The 17,540-nt window shown below is 48.4% G+C and overlaps 1 long non-coding RNA gene across 1 annotated transcript in view; it reads right to left on the bottom strand.

The window, feature by feature from the left end:
• Window positions 1-6,990: 6,990 nt before the first annotated feature.
• LOC138849707 (uncharacterized) overlaps window positions 6,991-17,540 on the bottom strand; it is a 30,182-nt gene continuing 19,632 nt past the window's right edge. The window contains exon 3 of the long non-coding RNA XR_011388783.1: window positions 6,991-7,236. This is a non-coding gene — a long non-coding RNA (uncharacterized lncRNA). The remainder of the gene's footprint in view (window positions 7,237-17,540) is intronic.

Raw genomic sequence — 17,540 nt, 5'->3', positions numbered from 1 at the left:
CAGAAGCGACATCGAAAGTGACCTGCTGGGGACAAATGGAAGCTGGACAGATGGGATCAAAGGCGACATGGAGAGGTCACACAGATGGCTAAAGTCGGAGGGGGAATGGCAGTCTTGTGTGTCTGTATCTCCGGGGTCCAGCACCAATCAGGCCGAGCTAAAAGCCAGAGCTCATTCTCACCCTGACATTGACCTCTCGCTGTCCTCACTAGAGATGACTGAGGCCACTCAAGGACACTGTTATTAGGGCTCGGGATGAACTCTGAGGATACAAGACAGGCAGAGAAAAGACAGGAAGGGAGGCTGGGGAACAGCGCTGCGGAGGTGAGAGAAAGTGGGGGATGCCACAGCTCCGAGGTGAGTGTGTCAGAGGTCACCTGTCAGAAGTCAGGGCACCTCAGCAGGGCGGGAGTTCATTCCTTTGTAATGAGAAGAGGCCACTGGACTTGTCAAGAGAAGACCCAGTGGTGGTGGGGGGGGTCACACAGCAGGGGGTCCAGGGCACAGCAGCAGGTGAACCTGTGAGTCAGCAGGTGCAGAAAACTACAGGAACCTGGCAGTAAAGGGCGGGTCATATAGGAGACTGCCCAAGTGTGTGTAAAGGCTGTAGGGGAGGAGCGGGAGATGGGCAAAGGTTGAAGGTGGTGAGGGAGAGGCAGATAAGGCTGTGGAGCAAGCGTGGGAGCGAAAACAGGTGGTCTGGAAGAGGGACACCCAGAGAACAGTGAGCCTGTTAGACACCCAAGGCGAACTATTTTTAACACATACCCCAGTGTGTGAAAATTATTTTCAGAAACGCAATCAGCCCCTCGATATCTGTGGATTTCAGATCCTTGGATTCAACCAGCCATGGATTGAAAATATGAAAACTAAAATTGCATCTGTACTGAACATGAATGCACAGACTTTTTTCCTGGTCATTCATTATTCCCTAAACAATACAGCAGGGGAACTGGCGCTGTGGCGTAGCGGGTAAAGCCTCCACCTGCCGTGCCAGATCCCCTAGGGGTGTTGGTTTGAGTCCCAGCTGCTCCACTTTTGATCCAGCTCTCTACTATGGCCTGGGAAAGCAGTGGAAGATGGCCCAAGTCCTTGGACCCCTGCACCCATGTGGGAGACCTGGAAGAAGTCCTGGCTCCTGGCTTTGGATTCGCATAGCTCCAGTCATTGCGGCCATTTGGGGAGTGAGCCAGCGGATGGAGGATCTCTCCATCTCTCTGCCTCTGCCTCTCTCTGCCTTTAAAACAAATTTTATTTATATATATATATAAAATGTGTGTATACAGTATGATAACTAATTAAATAATATTCATAATATTCACATTGTACTAGTTACTGAAAGTCATCCAGAGATGAGCTAAGGTTCATGGCAGGATGAGCATAGGTAAATGCCAATACTATACCATGTTATATAAGGGACTTTGACGTCCTGGATTGTGGTATCCAGGGGGTCCTGGAACCGATCTCCCACACATGCTGACAGACAACTGTAATCATGAAATGAAAGGAATAATAAAGTTACATAAAGTAAATACAGAAATTAGCATTTTCCTGTTATTGAACCTTGTACACACAACTATATGAGTAAAAGAAAAAAATGTAGATTAAAAATTCCAGTAGAGGCATGGGCATTTGCCTAGTGGTTAAAGCACCAGTCAAGATGCCTGTCTTCCACTTCAGAGTTCCTGGCTTTGATCCCTGGTCTGGGCTCCTGATTCCAGCTTCCTGCTAGTGTGGACCCTGGGAGGCAACAGTGATGGCTCAAGAAGTTGGGTCCCTGCCTCTCAAGTGGGAGACCTGGATTGAGTTCCACCTCATGGCTTCATGTTCCAAACCCAGCCCTGGTCACTGAGCGCACCTGGGGAGTGAACGAGCAAATGAGAGATCTCTGTCTCTCTGCTTCTTAGATTTAAGGGGAAAAAAATCACAGTGCAAAAAAAAGAAGTGAGTAGTATGTTAATACTTGTGTACTACATGTAAAAGGTTCAATGCAGGGAAAATAAGTCACACCACTGAGGCAGACATGCTCTTGAGTCATTAAAAATGTATTTATTTGAAAGTCTGAGTTGCAGAGAGAGGAAGAGACAGGGAGAATCTTCTATCCACTGGTTCACTCCCCAGTGGCTGCAATGACGGGGGCTGGGCCAGGCCAAATTCAAGAACCTGGAACTCTGTCTGGGTCTCCCGTGTGGGTGGCAGTGGCCCAAGCACTTGGGCCATCTTCCATTGCCTTACCAGGCACATTAGCAGGAAGCTGGATTGGAAGTGGAGCAGCTGGATCTTGAACCAATGCTCATATAGGACGCCGGCACCTTAACTCACTGCACAGCAATGCTGGGCCCTGTTAAGGAATTCTTCAATGTTAAGCACTTAACAACGAACAAAGAAGGAATGTTGATGTCAGAAAATTTATTCAGGGGCTAGCGCTGTGGCACAGAGAGCTAAGCTGCCACTTGTGATGCCGGCATCCCACATTGGAGTGCTGGCTCAGGTCCTGCCCGCTACAGCCCAAGTGCCTGGATGCTTGTCACCAAGTTGGACATGTTGGAGACCAGGATGGAATTCCTGGCTCCTGGCTTTGGCCTTTCCCAACCCTGGCTGTTGAGGCCATTTAGGAAGTGAACCATTGGATAGGAGATCTGTCTCTACAGCTCTCCACCTGTCTCTGTCACTCTGTGTTTCAAATAAAGAATAAAAAAAAATTATTCAAATTCAGTAAAATACTTGAGTATGAACTAAAATTTGTACCTACCAAATAAAATATCACACCTGTCAGTTTCACGGGGTTTTAAAACAGTTTTTCATTTATTTGAAAGAGAGACACAGAGAGACATATCTTCCATCTACTGGTTTAGTCTCCAAATGCCTGTGACAGCCCAAGCTGAGTCGGACCAAAGCCAGGAAGTCAATCCGGGTATCCCACATGCATGTTAGGTTCCCCGAGTACTTGCGTCATCATCTGCTAACTCCCAGGATGTGCATTAGCAGGAAGCTGGAATCTGAAGTGGAGCCAGCATGCAAATCCAGGCACTCCCACGAGGAATATGGGCGTCCTAACTACTCAGTCAAACGCTTGCCCTATCTCACTGTTCTTCAGTCTAAATGCAAGTAAAAATTCCAGGACGTCACACATACAATGATAGGGTTGAGGTAACACCCTTACAACCACCCTGCTATCTTTGTCTAGTTAACACCTGGTGTTTAAAAGCAGAGCTACGGTACCTCAAGGAGTAGACACAGGAATTTCACCAAGGATGAACTTGGAAGATTCCACTAGAAACTTCTACTCTAGGGGCCGGTGCTGTGGCACAGTGGGTTAAAGCCCCAGTCTGTAGCGCCGGCATTCCATATGGGCACCGGTTCGAGTCCTGGCTGCTCCACTTCTGATCCGTCTCTCTGCTATGGCCTGGGAAAGTAGTAGAAGGTGGCCCAAATCCTTGGGCTTCGAATAGGCACAGTTCTGGTCTTTGCAGCCATCTCTCTCTCTCTCTCTGCTTCTGCCTCTCTGTGACTCTGACTTCCAAATAAATAAATAAATAATTTTAAAAAAAAAAAACAACCTTCTACTCTAGACCAACTGTATGTGAGGCTGGGCGTGATTGGGCCAGCTGTGTGCCAGCGTACTCTGAGTTTTCTTCTGGGCCAGCTGTGTGCCAGCATACTCTGAGTTTCCTTCCGTGTAGCATTCTACAGTGTTTATCCAGGCTGGAATAATAGAAATGTTCCAGTTCCAGGCTGACATGTGCATTGCCAAAACTCAACAGTAACTGCTGCGGTTGCGTAGTCTTGACCAGCGAATGACTCTTCAGTTAAGAGTGTTTTGTAACTCACTGTTTTTACTTTGCCACAGAGGGTTTGGACTGCCGTTTAATTTTGATAATGGGTAAAAATAGACCAACTGGGGCAGACACTTGACCTGGCAGTTAGGAAACCGCTTGGGATGCCTGCGTCCCATTTCAGAGTACTTTAGTTCAAAACCTGGCTCTGCTCCTGATTCCGGCTTCCTGAGAATGCCCACCCTTGGAGGCAGCAGGTGCTTGGGTCCCTGCCACCTGGGGGGGGGGGGGGGACCTGAATGTGCTTTCTCCTTCTGGTTGTGGCCTAGCCCATATCAGGCTGTCGCAGGCGTTTGGGAAATGAGTCGGCAGATGCGAGCTCTCTTTCTGTTCATCTCTTTCTCTCTCCCTCCCTTTCAAATAAAGTGAATAAATTTTTTCTTGAATAGAAAAAATAGCAGGCCAGTGGATCAGTTTTGCTTTGAAAGTTCAGCCCTCAGGGTCTCCCCCGCGTAGACTGTTGCCCCCTCTCCACTCAGGCTTCCATGCGGCAGAAGAAAGGCCAAGGGCAAGCTGGGTAAGGGTGGGCTTGCAGCTGAGGGGCGAGGGAGCCAGGTCATCTGCTAAGAATGAGGGGAAGTCGGCACTGGGGAAGCGAAGGCTCCTGCAGAGAGCAGGACAGAGACCCACGTGGAATTACACAGGCGAGATACGCTGGCCCCAGAATGGCTGCCCAGTCACTGTGGCTCCCAGAACTTCTAGAGTGAGATGACCCACAGGCCTCCGGGAATGGGCCAAACAACCAAGTGTTGCAGGGCTCTGCTCTTGTGAGCTGGATGCCATGTAACCAGGAGGCGGGTTTAGGTCTGTAGAAGCTCAACGTCTCTGCAAGCACCCCAATGATACGCAGTCCTACACGTCCATCAAAACGCCCCCTTTCCCCGGATCTACCTGCTACATCCGGGACCTGAGGGAGGGAGCGCCATGAGAATATGGAGATTAAGTTCCACATGGAGTTTATGCAGGGACCACAAAATTCCCAGGTGGCTTCAAGCGTGTAGAGGCGCCAACCCCTACCTCACAAAAGAGGCCGACATTGGAAGGAAGCTATCTCTCGCTCTCTTTCACCACGGACTAAGGCTGGAGGTGCTGCACAGAGACTCTCCCCCTCCCCCTCTCCCCCTCTCCCCCTCTCCCTCTCTCTCTTTCCTCCCCCACTCCTCCTCCCTTCAGGCAATCCTCTGCTCATAAGGGGTACTTCTTTATGCGGGGCAACCCACACTCGTGCATGTGTGTGTGTTCCCTTGTCTGCTATTGAATACATTTTAGCACTTTGTGCACCTTATACATGTCTGCACTTAGTTATCTTACCTTTGTGTAAGACAAGAGCCTGGAGTAAAATGAACACACCCATGTCCACATCAAGTTCACCTAAGCCTCTGCACTCATTAAAAGAGAGTGTCCTCTGATTTGAGGGAGCTCCACTGGGCAGAGTTCCTGTGGAAACCTCTCCCTAGGAGTGCGCCTCCCCGCAGGCTGGGGGCCTTAGCTCCTGGCTGGGGCAGCAGCGGTGGCTTCTGGAAAACCCTGCAAACCACAAATGATTCACTTGCTAAGCCTCATGATTGGGCTCCTCTCCTTGGTGTGGTCTATGGTTCTGCCCAGTGGAGGTCCCTTAAGCCCAGCAGACGTGGTTTGAAAGAGCTGCAGGAGAGGGGGCAGTGCTGTGGCGCAGTGGATAAAGCCGCTGCCTGCAGTGCCGGCATCCCCTATGGGTGCCAGTTCCAGACCCGGCTGCTCCACTTCCAATCCAGCTCTCTGCTATCCCAGAGCATAGCAGTAGAAGATGGCCCAAGTCCTTGGGCCCCTGCACCTGAAATTGGAGATGACCCCCTAAAATTTATACAAAAATGTGGCCCTTTAAGGTTCCCCAGAAGTGCTATCTGGGGTGCTGCATATGCTACTGGAATTTGGGGTGCCATACAATATCACCATATGCTTACTAATAAATCCCCAATATTAGTAAGCCCAAGAGAGTTCTTGCCTAATATTTAGAGAAGAATTCTAAATACCGGCACAGATAAACGAGGCAGCATGGCACATCTTAGGGTTTTATTTAGTGAGAAAAATGCATAGGAGAGTGAGAGCTTTATTAAGAGAGAGGTAAATCTGGGTTCATACCGAGCACCAGGAACCAGCCCCGTGGAGGAGCATCTAGGCCAGGAAGCCTAGGGTGGGTGGCCCGAAGGCCACGTGCCCTTGAGGCACGAGGCTACAGCAAGCCCCCTCCTGGCAAGAGGCCAGGGAAAAAGAGAAGGGCCAGACACACCAGCTTTTAACCCACTTCCAAAAGGGAGTGGTTAATTAACCTGATTGGCTGGTGGGCACTCAGGTGTGGCCAGGTAGGGGGATGAGGTCACACAGGGGCGTGGTGAAGGTGTGGTCTTCCAGCTCACAAACCTAATCGATTTTAACCTGTATGCCTGCCTACTTCACACCTATGTGGGAGACCAGGAAGAAGCTCTTGGTTTTGGATTGGTATAGCTCCGGCTGTTGCGGCCATCTGGGAGTGAACCAAAGGATGGAAGACCTCTCTCTCTCTCCGCTTCTCCTCTCTCTGTGTAACTATGATTTTCAAGTAAAATAAATAAATCTTAAAAAAAAAAAAAAAAAAGAGAGAGCTGCAAGAGAGCCAGAGAAAGAAAGGAAGGCACTCCAGGACCAAGGGTCCAGCAGAGGTGGACAACCACGGGAAAAGAACACATTTTGGACAAAATAAATTTAACAGTTTCTTTGAGCAAGGCATAATTTGCAAGGCAGGCAGCCTGAGCAGTAAGAATCAGGCCAGAAAAAGGCTGAGGAAAGCAGAAACCAGGGACAAAAAAGGATCAGTTGTTTCAAAGTAACTCTTGAGAAGATTAGAGCAGAGGCAACTTCCTTATCATGTTGGCTAACATTTGCTTGTTTCAGGTTTGACTGTTTTCTCCTCTTCCTCCCTGTCCTGCTTCCTCTGTCTCAGCTTACTTGGCTGGAGCGTTCAGGACTTTAGCACAAGTGACCCCATTTTGGTTGGGTCTGTTAGAGCACGATACAGGGGCTCAGTCCAAACCAGTGGCCGCCAATCAATTTAACAGCTATGAGTTCCTTTTGTTACCGGAGAAATTGCAGGGTTCTTGTCTTCGCACAAGAAAGAATTCAGGCGTGAGACAGAGAGTAGTGGGAGGTAAAATAGCAAGGTTTATTAGGGAAGGGACATCCATAAGGATGGATGGGCACCCCTCCAGACAGAGCCTGAGAGACTGGGGGGGGGGGGAAGGAGCGAGGTTACATGTTGAGAGGAGAGATTACACCTGGCCAGACCAGGTGGGCGGCTCAGCAGAGAGGCAGAGGGCAGAGAGCCCTGTCCGGTTGAGGCCGGGGGTTTTTAAGGAGATGGGTCTCTGTCTTCACACATTTCCTCCTGAAACAAAGAATTTTATGGCTGTAAATACTAAGAAGCTCCTATCTGAGTTTTCCCTTGAAGGTATCAGACAGGAGGAAGCCTAGCTGGCGCCATCCCGGGTTCAGAGGAAGGGTGAGCAGGACCCCCTAGAGAATGGGGATCAGAGCAGGGTGTTTGAAATGCAGATCCTGGGCTGCATCTGGGAGATTGTGGAAGATTCGTCAGGCAGAAGGGGCGGGGACCCCCACCTGGCAGGTTGTCAGGTAGAAGGGGCAGCCCAGTGTTCGCATCCTGCCCTGCCCCTGAAGCATTATCGGGATAACTTTGAGATGTGGATGCATATGCTGGACGTAGAAGTCTTCTCCGGAGGCCTTTGTCACACACACATAAGCTCATACCTAACTTCCTGCCTAACACTTTTACCAAAGTTTAGGATAATTCCTATTCTCTGACTTAGCTGGAGAGAGAAGGGGAATTATTGACCATTTTCTTTCAGAGCTTAGCAAGATTCTTTCTGTAAAGAGCGAGGGAGCAAATATTTTATGGCTTCTCTATTGATAGCCTTTGTTCATTTGTTTGTTATAATCATTAAAAAGATATAAAAGCCTTTCTTAGCTCCCAGGCAGCCCCAAACACGCCTTCGCCCAGAGTTGGCCTGAGCGTTGTATTTACGTTGGAGGCTTAACACCTCAAACTAAACGGAAATCAGAAGGAATGAAGCTTTAGAGATAGTGTAGCAGGATTCATGTACAGAGACAAGACACCAAGGCCTTGAACAGCAAGTAGTCTTTATTAGTTATGCTGGCATAAGGCCCAGGTGGAATTTCTTATCCAAAAGCCTGAGCCCAGAACAAAGAGGGGTTTTTCCTTATACATGGTTTTAGCCTTTGTCTCCCTTATATGGCTACATGCATACATTTGATTGCATATTCTTTTTATTTTATTTTATTTTTTGCAGAGAGACAGAGAGAGAGTTATAGACAGTGAGAGAGAGAGAGCAGAAAGGTCTTCCTTCTGTTGATTCACCCCCAAATGGCCACTACGGCTGGCGCGCTTCACTGATCCAAAGCCAGGAGCCAGGTGCTTCCTCCTGGTCTCCCATGCAGGTGCAGGCCCAAGCACTTGGGCCATCCTCCACTGCACTCCCTGGCCACAGCAGAGAGCTGGCCTGGAAGAGGGGCAACCGGGACAGAATCTGGTGCCCCGACCGGGACTAGAATCCGGTGTGCCGGCGCCGCAAGGCGGAGGATTAGCCTAGTGAGCCACAGCGCCAGCCTTGATTGCATATTCTAATGTTACATGGCAGCCATAGGAATTGATACAATGCGGCCCATGTGTAGGTAGTTACTAATGATGGTTTGTTTTTCACACACATACTGAGCTATCTGGCGAGGTTGAACACCATTGCTCTGTACTGACGAGCAGAGCCTGAAATGGTTCCATATAAGCAGACAGGGACAGCAGCTGAAGCACTCATAGGCAAGCGGATAGCAGCCACATCTCATTCCCAGGACAGACTCCTCCCTTATTCTTCTTCTGACCTTGGGAAGGCCTCTACCGCAGCTTCAATCGTGTCAGTTAGAAACACGTGTACACCGGCGCCATGGCTCACTAGGCTAATCCTCTGCCTTGCGGCGCCAGCACACCGGGTTCTAATCCCGGTCCGGGCGCCAGATTCTGTCCCAGTTGCCCCTCTTCCAGGCCAGCTCTCTGCTGTAGTCAGGGAGTACAGTGAAGGATGGCCTAAGTGCTTGGGCCCTGCACCCCATGGGAGACCAGGAGAAGTACCTGGCTCCTGCCATCGGATCCGCACGGTGAGGCGGCCATTGGAGGGTGAACCAATGGCAAAAAAGGAAGACCTTTCTCTCTCTCTCTCTCTCTCTCACTCTGCCTGTCAAAAAAAAAAAAAAAAAAAAAAAGAAAAAGAAAAAAGAAACAAGTGTAACGAAAAGACCAAGGCCTGCGGGGCCACAATAATGGAGTTACTTTCTACCACTTCAAGAAAGACCATTTTCTTGCAAAAGGACTGGATAAATAAGTTTTAAATGGGCACCTGAATGAAAAAGGAGTTCTAGTGGTAAGCAAGGTTCAGCTAAACAGGCTATGAAATGACAAAGGCAGGTATCCTCAGGTGCGAGGACAGTTAGGGCAGGTCGTTCAATTTCCTATTTGCTCAATGCATGTTTCCTCTTTCCAGAATTTATATATAGGATTGATTTCTGGAAAGTAGATTTCTAAAAATTCCATGAAGGGCAGCATTTAAAGGTGCTGCATGGGACACCTGCATCCATAATTAGTGTCTGGATGCAAGTCCTGTCTCTGCTTCTGATTCCAGCTTCCTGCTAACGCACCCCCTGGGAGGCAGCGGGTGATGGCTCCAGTACTGTGGTCCCTGCTACCTATGTGGGAGACCTGGATGGAGTTCCGGGCTCCTGGCTTCAGCCTGGCCCAGCTTTGGCTGTTGTCAGTATTTGATGAATGAACCAGCAGACAGAACATCTCTCTCTCTCTCTCTCTCTTCCTGCCTTTCAGATAAAAAATGAAAATAAATAATAAATGCATTTCTTGCTCTCTTCCTTAGCACTGCCTATGGAGATGACAGTCTTTTTTTTTTTTTTTTTTTTTTTTTTACAGGCAGAGTGGACAATGAGAGAGAGAGAGAGACAGAGAGAAAGGTCTTCCTTTTTGCTGTTGGTTCACCCTCCAATGGCCGCCGCGGCCGGCGCGCTGCGGCCGGCGCACCGTGCCGATCCGATGGCAGGAGCCAGGTGCTTCTCCTGGTCTCCCATGGGGTGCAGGGCCCAAGCACTTGGGCCATCCTCCACTGCACTCCCTGGCCACAGCAGAGAGCTGGCCTGGAAGAGGGGCAACCGGGACAGAATCCGGCGCCCAGACTGGGACTAGAACATGGTGTGCTGGCGCCGCAAGGCAGAGGATTAGCCTAGTGAGCCGCAGCGCCGGCCTGGAGATGACAGTCTTATCATCGTCATGGCTGTCCTCAGGCCCCTGTGAAACCCAAGATCCTCAAAAAAAAAAAAAAAAAAAAAAAAAAAAAACAACCAAGAAGTTCATCCAGCATCAGCATCAGCCAGACCTGTATGTCCAGATTAAATGTAACTGGTACAGACGCTGAAGTATTGACAACAGGGTGCAGAGAAGATTCAAGTGCCAGATCTTGATGCCTACCGCTGGTTACAGAAGAAACAAGAAAACAAAGCACGTGCTTATCTATATGAATAAGTGGATAAACACTACTTTTAATAGAGAGGCTGGCATTGTGGCATAGTGGGTTATGGCATAGTCTGCAATGCCAGTCTCCCATGTGGCAGTCAGTTTAAGTCCTGGCTGCTCCACTTCAATCCAGCTCTCTGCTAATGTGCCTGGGAAAGCAGTGGAGGGTGGCTCAAATGCTTGGGCCCCTGCACCAACGTGGGAGACCTGGAAAAAGTCCTGGCTCCAGCCGTGGCAGCCATTTGGGGAGTGAACCAGCAGGTGGAATATTCTCTCTCTCTCTCTCTCTCTCTCTCTCTCTGTAGCTCTACCTTTCAAATAAATAAAATAAGTCCTTTTAAAAAAAACTTCATAAAAACAAAAATTCAATAAAAATAGGCAAACAGGTTGATATTTTGACAAGAATAAATGTAAAGAAATGAATTCACGGTTCTGGTGCTGTGGCATAGTGGGTAAAGCCACTGCCTGCAGTGCCAGCATCCCATATGGGTGCCAGTTCAAGTCCTGGCTTCTCCTCTTCTGATCCAGCTCTCTGCTGTGGCCCAGGAAGGCAGTGGAGGATGGCCCAAGTCCTTGGGCCCCTGCACCCACCTGGGAGACCTGGAGGAAACTCCTGGCTCCTGGCTTCGGATCTGCGCGGCTCCTTTGCAGCCAACTGGGGAGTGAACCAGCGGATGGAAGACCTCTCTCTCTCTCTCTGCCTCTCCTCCTCTCTCTGTGTAACTCTGACTTTCAAGTAAATAAATCTTTTTATAAAAAAAATGAATTTAGATTTTTAAAAATTCTTTTTTTACAAAAACAGGAAAGGGGTGGCCAGGCTTGTTTACAGCTCATAAACATGACGAATCAAATTAGAAGCTTGGGGTAGGCATCAGTTGCGATGGTTGAGATGCTGCCTGGAATGCTCACAGGGTTTGAGTGCAGCTCCTCCAATTCCAGTTTCCTGTTACTGTGCACCCTGGGGTGCAGCAGGGATGACACAAGTACTGGGACCCCTGACAGGCGATGGGGAGACCCGGATGGCATCCTGGGTTTCTGGAGCAAGCCTGCCCCAACCTTGGCTGTTGTGGGCATCTCAGGACAAACTAGTGTATGGGAAAGGTTTCTCTTTCTGCTTCTCTCTGCCTTTCCTTCCTTCCTTCCTTCCTTCCTTCCTTCCTTCCTTCCTTCCTCTCCTTCTGCCTGGGCCAAATTTCTAAATTTCTGCTACTGAGTTCCTGTGTTTTTTATTTATTTAAAATTCTATTTTTTTTTTGACAGGCAGAGTGGACAGTGAGAGAGAGAGACAGAGAGAAAGGTCTTCCTTTTTGCGCATCGTGCTGATCCGAAGCCAGGAGCCAGGTGCTTATCCTGGTCTCCCATGGGGTGCAGGGCCCAAGCACTTGGGCCATCCTCCACTGCACTCCCTGGCCACAGCAGAGAGCTGGCCTGGAAGAGGGGCAACTGGGACAGAATCCGGCGCCCCGACCAGGACTAGAACCCGGTGTGCCGGCGCCTTAAGGCGGAGGATTAGCCTAGTGAGCCGCGGCGCTGGCCCATATTTATTTGAAATTCTATAAGCAATCTGAAACACATACACAAAAAAATTGTGCGTGTAATGTTTTGATACATGTATACTCTGTGTAATGTCCAATCAGGGTAAATATATTTATCTCTTCAAACATTTAATAATTTACTTATGGTAAACATTCAAAATCCTATCTTTTTCAGTTATTTTTATAAATAAGCATACAGTACAGTATAGTCACCTAGTATGCAATAGAACCTCACGATGTCTTACTCCTATCCAGCTGTAACATAGTGCCTGTTAGTGAACCATCCCCCACTCCCCTCTGTGTCTTTCCTTCTCCAGTCACTGGGCTCAAAATTCTATTTTTAGTTTCTGTGAGGTCATCTTTTTTTAGACTCCACATATGAGTGACATCATGTAATACTTATTCTTCTGTACTTGGGTTACTTCACTTAACATAATGACCTCCAATTCCATCCATATTGTTGCAAAGGACAATATTTCATCTTTTAAAAAAAAAAAAAAGATTGAGCTTTTTATTTGGAAGGCAGAGTGATAGAATGAGAGATTTCTGTCTTCTGTTTCACTCCCCAAATGCCTACAACAGCCACCGCTGGGCCAGGGTGAAGCCTGGAGCCCAGAATTCCATCCAGGTCTCCCTGTGGGTGGCAGGAGCCCAGAAACATGGGCCATCATCCAATGTTTCCCAAGAGCATTAGCAGGGAGCTGGATTGGAAGCAGAGGTAGAACTGGCATTCTACTATGGGATATCAGAATTCCAAGCAGTGACTTAACCCACTGCACCACATCGCCAGCCCCTTATTTACCATTTTTTGTAGTTGTATATATACACCACACTTCCCATTCATTCCTTAAGTGGGTAGATAATTAGGTTGTTTCTATTTCTTGGCTGTTGTGAATAGTGCTGCAATAATACCCACATTACAGGGTACTTTTGAATACTCCGTGAGGTAAGCTATGTAAAACATTTAGAACACAGCTCAATAAATGTTACCTGTTACTGGGCCGGCATCATCCCTTGTGGGTGCTGGTTCAAGTCCCAGCTGCTCTACTTTTTTAAAGATTTATTTGAAAGGCAGAGCCAGAGAGAGCGAGCAAGAGAGCGCAAGCGCCATCTTCCAAGTAGTTGCACTATCCTCTGCTTTCCCAGGCATTAGCAGGGAGCTGGATTGCAAGTGGAGCAGCTAGGACTTGAACCAGTGCCCATATGGGATGCCGACAGAGCCGACAGTGGCTTAATCTGTTATGCCACAGTACCAGTCCCTGTTCCACTTCTGGTCCAGCTCCCTGCTAATGTGCTTGGGAAAGCAGCAGAAGATGGCCCTAGTGCTTGGGCCCCTGCCACCCACATAGGGGACCTTGATGGAGTTCCAGGCTCTAAGCTTTGGCTATTGCAGCCATTTAGGATATGAACCAGTGAATGGGAGATCTGTCTCCTTCTCTCAGTAATTCTTTCTTTCAAATAAAATATTTTTTAAAGATTTATTTATTTACTAGAAAGAGTTACACAGGGAAAGAAGGAGAGGCAGAGAGAGAGGTCTTCCATCTGCTGGTTCACTCCCCAGTTGGCTACGATGGCCAGAGCTGCGCTGATCTGAAGCCAGGAGCTTCCTCTGGGTCTCCCACGCATATGCAGGGGCCCAAGCACTTGGACCATCTTACACTGCTATCCCAGGCCACAGCAGAGAGCTGGATTGGAAGAGGGGCAGCCAGGACTCAAACCAGTGCCTATATAGGCAGCAGCTTTACCCACTACTCCACAACACTGGCCACCTAAAATAAATCTTTTTAAAGAAAACTTACTGTTTTGGGAACTTTACACATGTTTGCATGTGTAGCTGTGTGACATTTTGTTTAATTACGTGTCTTAATAGAAAAGTGCACACTGGAACAGCCCTAAAAAGTATATACAGAAAAAATTCTCCCTCAATTATCAGTCCTTCTTTGGAGAGAACATAGAAATGTGTCTTTCAGGGTTGTGGGCATTTGGCCTAGCAGTTAAGATGCCACCTGGGACCCCTGCATCCATATTGGAGTGCCTGGGTTCCAGTCCCAGCTCCACTTCTGATTCCAGCTTCCTGCTAATGCACACCCTTGGAGACACAAGTAGTTGGATCCCTGCCTCTCTTGTGGGAGACTTGGGTTGAATTCCTGACTTCAGACTTTGATCTGGCCAGCCTGTTGTTGGCATTTGAGGAGTGAGACAAAGAATTGGAGCTCTGTCTCCCAGATTTTGAAAACAGTGTCTCATGTTTATATATAAAGGAGTACATAGGTGTGCCATGTTCTGCACTTTTGCTTTTCCTCCTCACCTACTGTGTTTCTCAGAGACTTTTCTACATCCACACATGTAGAGCTATTCCATTATTTTTAAAGCCATGTGGAACTTCTTTGTATAAGATATACCATAAATTTATTTACCCAGTCCTCAAAGTAAGGTCATTGAGGTCTGTGTTCAGTCTGTTTTCAAACAGTACTGCTTTGGACTTCCTTATAGCTCCACACTGGGGTCATAGAGTTTAAATCCCGGTGCTTCCACTTACTAACTCTGAGACCAGAGGCAAACGTCTTAGCTTCACCATACTGCCTCAAGTGTAAGATGCAGATAACCACAGCACCAAACTCATAAGGTTCTTAAAGGATTAAACGCACAAAGCCTTGCCTGTTGCTCATACATAGCAAGCACTCAACAAGTAAGAAATACTGCTGTCTTTTAGATTCTAGGTTTATATACTTGAGTTTATCTGTAGGGTGAATTCTTAGACCTGAGACTGAGCATCTACATAGGGCCTTTGAAGCCAAGAGCCTGGAACTCCATCTGGGTCTCCCACATGGGTGCAGGCGCCCAAGCACTTGGGCCAGCTGCTTCTGCTTTCCCAGACACATTAGCAGGGAGCTGAATCAGAAGTGGAACAGCCAAGTCTCCAACCAGTGCTCATATGAATGCCAATGTCATAGGCAGTGGCTTAACCTGCCATGTCACAACGCCAGCCCCTAGAAAAAAATCTTCAAAACATTTGACATGACAACATGGGCAGAAGTATGGGAAAACAAACACTTAAAGTGAAATTGTGGGAGTGTAACTGGGACAGCCTAACCTTCACATCACTTGTTGAAAGCGTCATGGATGGAAGACTGTTTACAGAGCTGCGTGGAGGGTTCAGGTGAAGCACCCAACGACAGGCAACCCCAGGTAGTAGTTTCCATCAGACCTGACTGGGGAAGGTGAGAGCTTGTGCTGGTACATTGTGGAGTAGGGGCCGCCGGCTGGGACCGCCTCACAAGAGCCATGCACCTGGTCAATTGGAAGTTGGCAGCAAAGTATCAGAGATCAGCCCTCTGGGGTACAGAGCACTGTCGAGGCGGGAGTGAATTCCTAGGGGACTATACCAGCACTGAGGACATCTGAGCACTCTGTCAATGTCAAACAAACACCCTTGGATCTGGCAACTCCACTTCTGCGGCAGAACCCACCCATCTGGATCCACTCACCCCACACACAGAGAGCCAGTCACTGATAGCAGAGAAGCAGACTTCGTTATTACAAAGTGCAGAGCAAGGGGCACAGCTGCAAACACTTAACTCCTGGACTGCCCTGGGGTTAAGGGCAAGCAAGGGCTCTTAAAGATTGTGAAACTGGGGATGGGAGCTGCACGGTCAGCTCATGGGTAGATCTCTGATTGGTCCACAGTGTTTGTGGGCCTCCTCTGATTGGTCAGTAATATGTGTGCTTTTGGGCATGTTGATGCTGGCCAAGTGGACTCTGGTCAGGCTGAGGGTTATGTGCAGACTGTTGTCACTGTTTGCTCAGGGCCTAGTGTTCCTGGGGTTGGGGGAACCCTTAATGGCATGGTAGGTCTGGTGAGCTGGAGATACCTGTAAGGCACCATGCCCCACCTGCCACCACCCCATGTGTATCCTTTTTTTTTTTTTTAATTTTATTTAGGTTTATTTATTTATTTGAAAGTCAGTTACGAGGCTGGCACTGTGGCACAGTGAGTTAATGCCCTGGCCTGAAGCGCCGGCATCCCATATGGGCGCCGGTTCAAGTCCCGGCTGCTCCACTTCAGACCCAGCTCTCTGCTGTGGCCTGGGAAAGCAGTAGAAGATGGCTCAAGTGTTTGGGCCCCTGCATCTGCCTGGGAGACCCAGAAGAAGCTCCTGGCTTCAGATTGGCTCAGCTCCGGCCGTTGCAGCCATCTGAGGAGCGAACCAGCGGATGGATGACCTCTTTCTCTCTGCCACTCCTCTCTCTGTTTAACTCTGACTTTCAAAAAAATAAATCTTAGAAAAAAAAAAAAAGCCAGTTACACACAGAGAGAAGGAGAGGTAGAGAGAGAGTGTCATGGATTCCTTTCCTGCTTGCCTTCACCCCCACCACACAGCTTCTCTGTGGGGCCCCCCAACCTCTTAAGCGAGTGACAGCCCTGTAGTTCCCTGCACCTGCCGTGCGCTCTCCCGTCTGGTTCTACCCCACAGCCATTCTGACACTGCTCTCTAAGTCAATGGTGACCTCTCTTTAGCAAAATCCATTATTTTTCTGGTTTCTCATCTTCTTGAACTCCCTGCTGCATTAAAAAAAAAAAAAAAAGCCAACAACCTTTCTTCCCCATAAAATGCCATCTCCTTTGGCTTTTGTCCTCTTCGCTGACGGCCCTTTCTCCTCCTTCATCCCCTCTTGCTATTCCTTTACTGCACGTTTCCGTCTTTCACTCTTGGGTTACGTCATCCTTCCAACAGTGATTTCTTCTTTGCCAAAACAGGCCTGTGCTGTTTTCCAAGGACCCACCCACTGGTTATTTACTCTTGCCTATTTCACTGGTGCTTCGATGTTAATGTACTTCCCTGCTCAAACTGGCCTCACTCTCCATTTTCCTGCCCCTGGGCATAGTGGGTTTTAGTTACAACATTAGTTCCCTTGTGTTGCCATAATAATAGACCTGGGCTGGGTACATTAAAAAAAAAAAAAAAAAAAAAAAAATAGGGGGGGTTGGGGTTGTGGTACAATGAGTAAAGTCGCTGCCTACAATGCCACCGGCATCCCATATTGGCGCCAATTCATGTCCCAGTTGCTCCACTTTTGGTCCAGCTCCATGATAATGACCCAAGTACTTGGGTCCCTACACCCATGTGGGAGGCCTGGATGGAGCTCCTGGCTTCAGCCTGGCCCAGCCCTGGTCGTTGTGACCATTTGGGGAGTGAACCAGCAGCTGGAAGAGCTCGCGCCCTGTCTCTCCTTCTTTCTCTCCAAGTCAGACTTTCAAAATAAATAAACTTTAAAGAGACAGTGCGAAATCTGACTTCTCACTTATTCAACAAGTACTGGCAGTGTATATGATGGCTGTCTTTCTGTGTCCTCGCGTACTCCTCCTGTGCCTGTGTCCCTCCCTCTTCCTTTGAGGAATCCAGTCATTTGGACTGGGGGCCACTCTTGTCTCATTTCTTCATGATTACATCTTTAGAGGCTTTATCTCCAAATACTGTTGACTTCTGAGGTGCTGGCAGCTAGAACTTTAACATACGGATTTGGGTGGACACGATTCAGTCTATAACAATCACT

This window comes from Oryctolagus cuniculus, chromosome 5 (assembly GCF_964237555.1).
Source record: "Oryctolagus cuniculus chromosome 5, mOryCun1.1, whole genome shotgun sequence".
NCBI classification, from domain to species: domain Eukaryota; kingdom Metazoa; phylum Chordata; class Mammalia; order Lagomorpha; family Leporidae; genus Oryctolagus; species Oryctolagus cuniculus.
The sequence above is the reverse complement of the archived record's forward strand: the minus strand, read 5'-3'. Positions and strand labels throughout refer to the sequence as shown.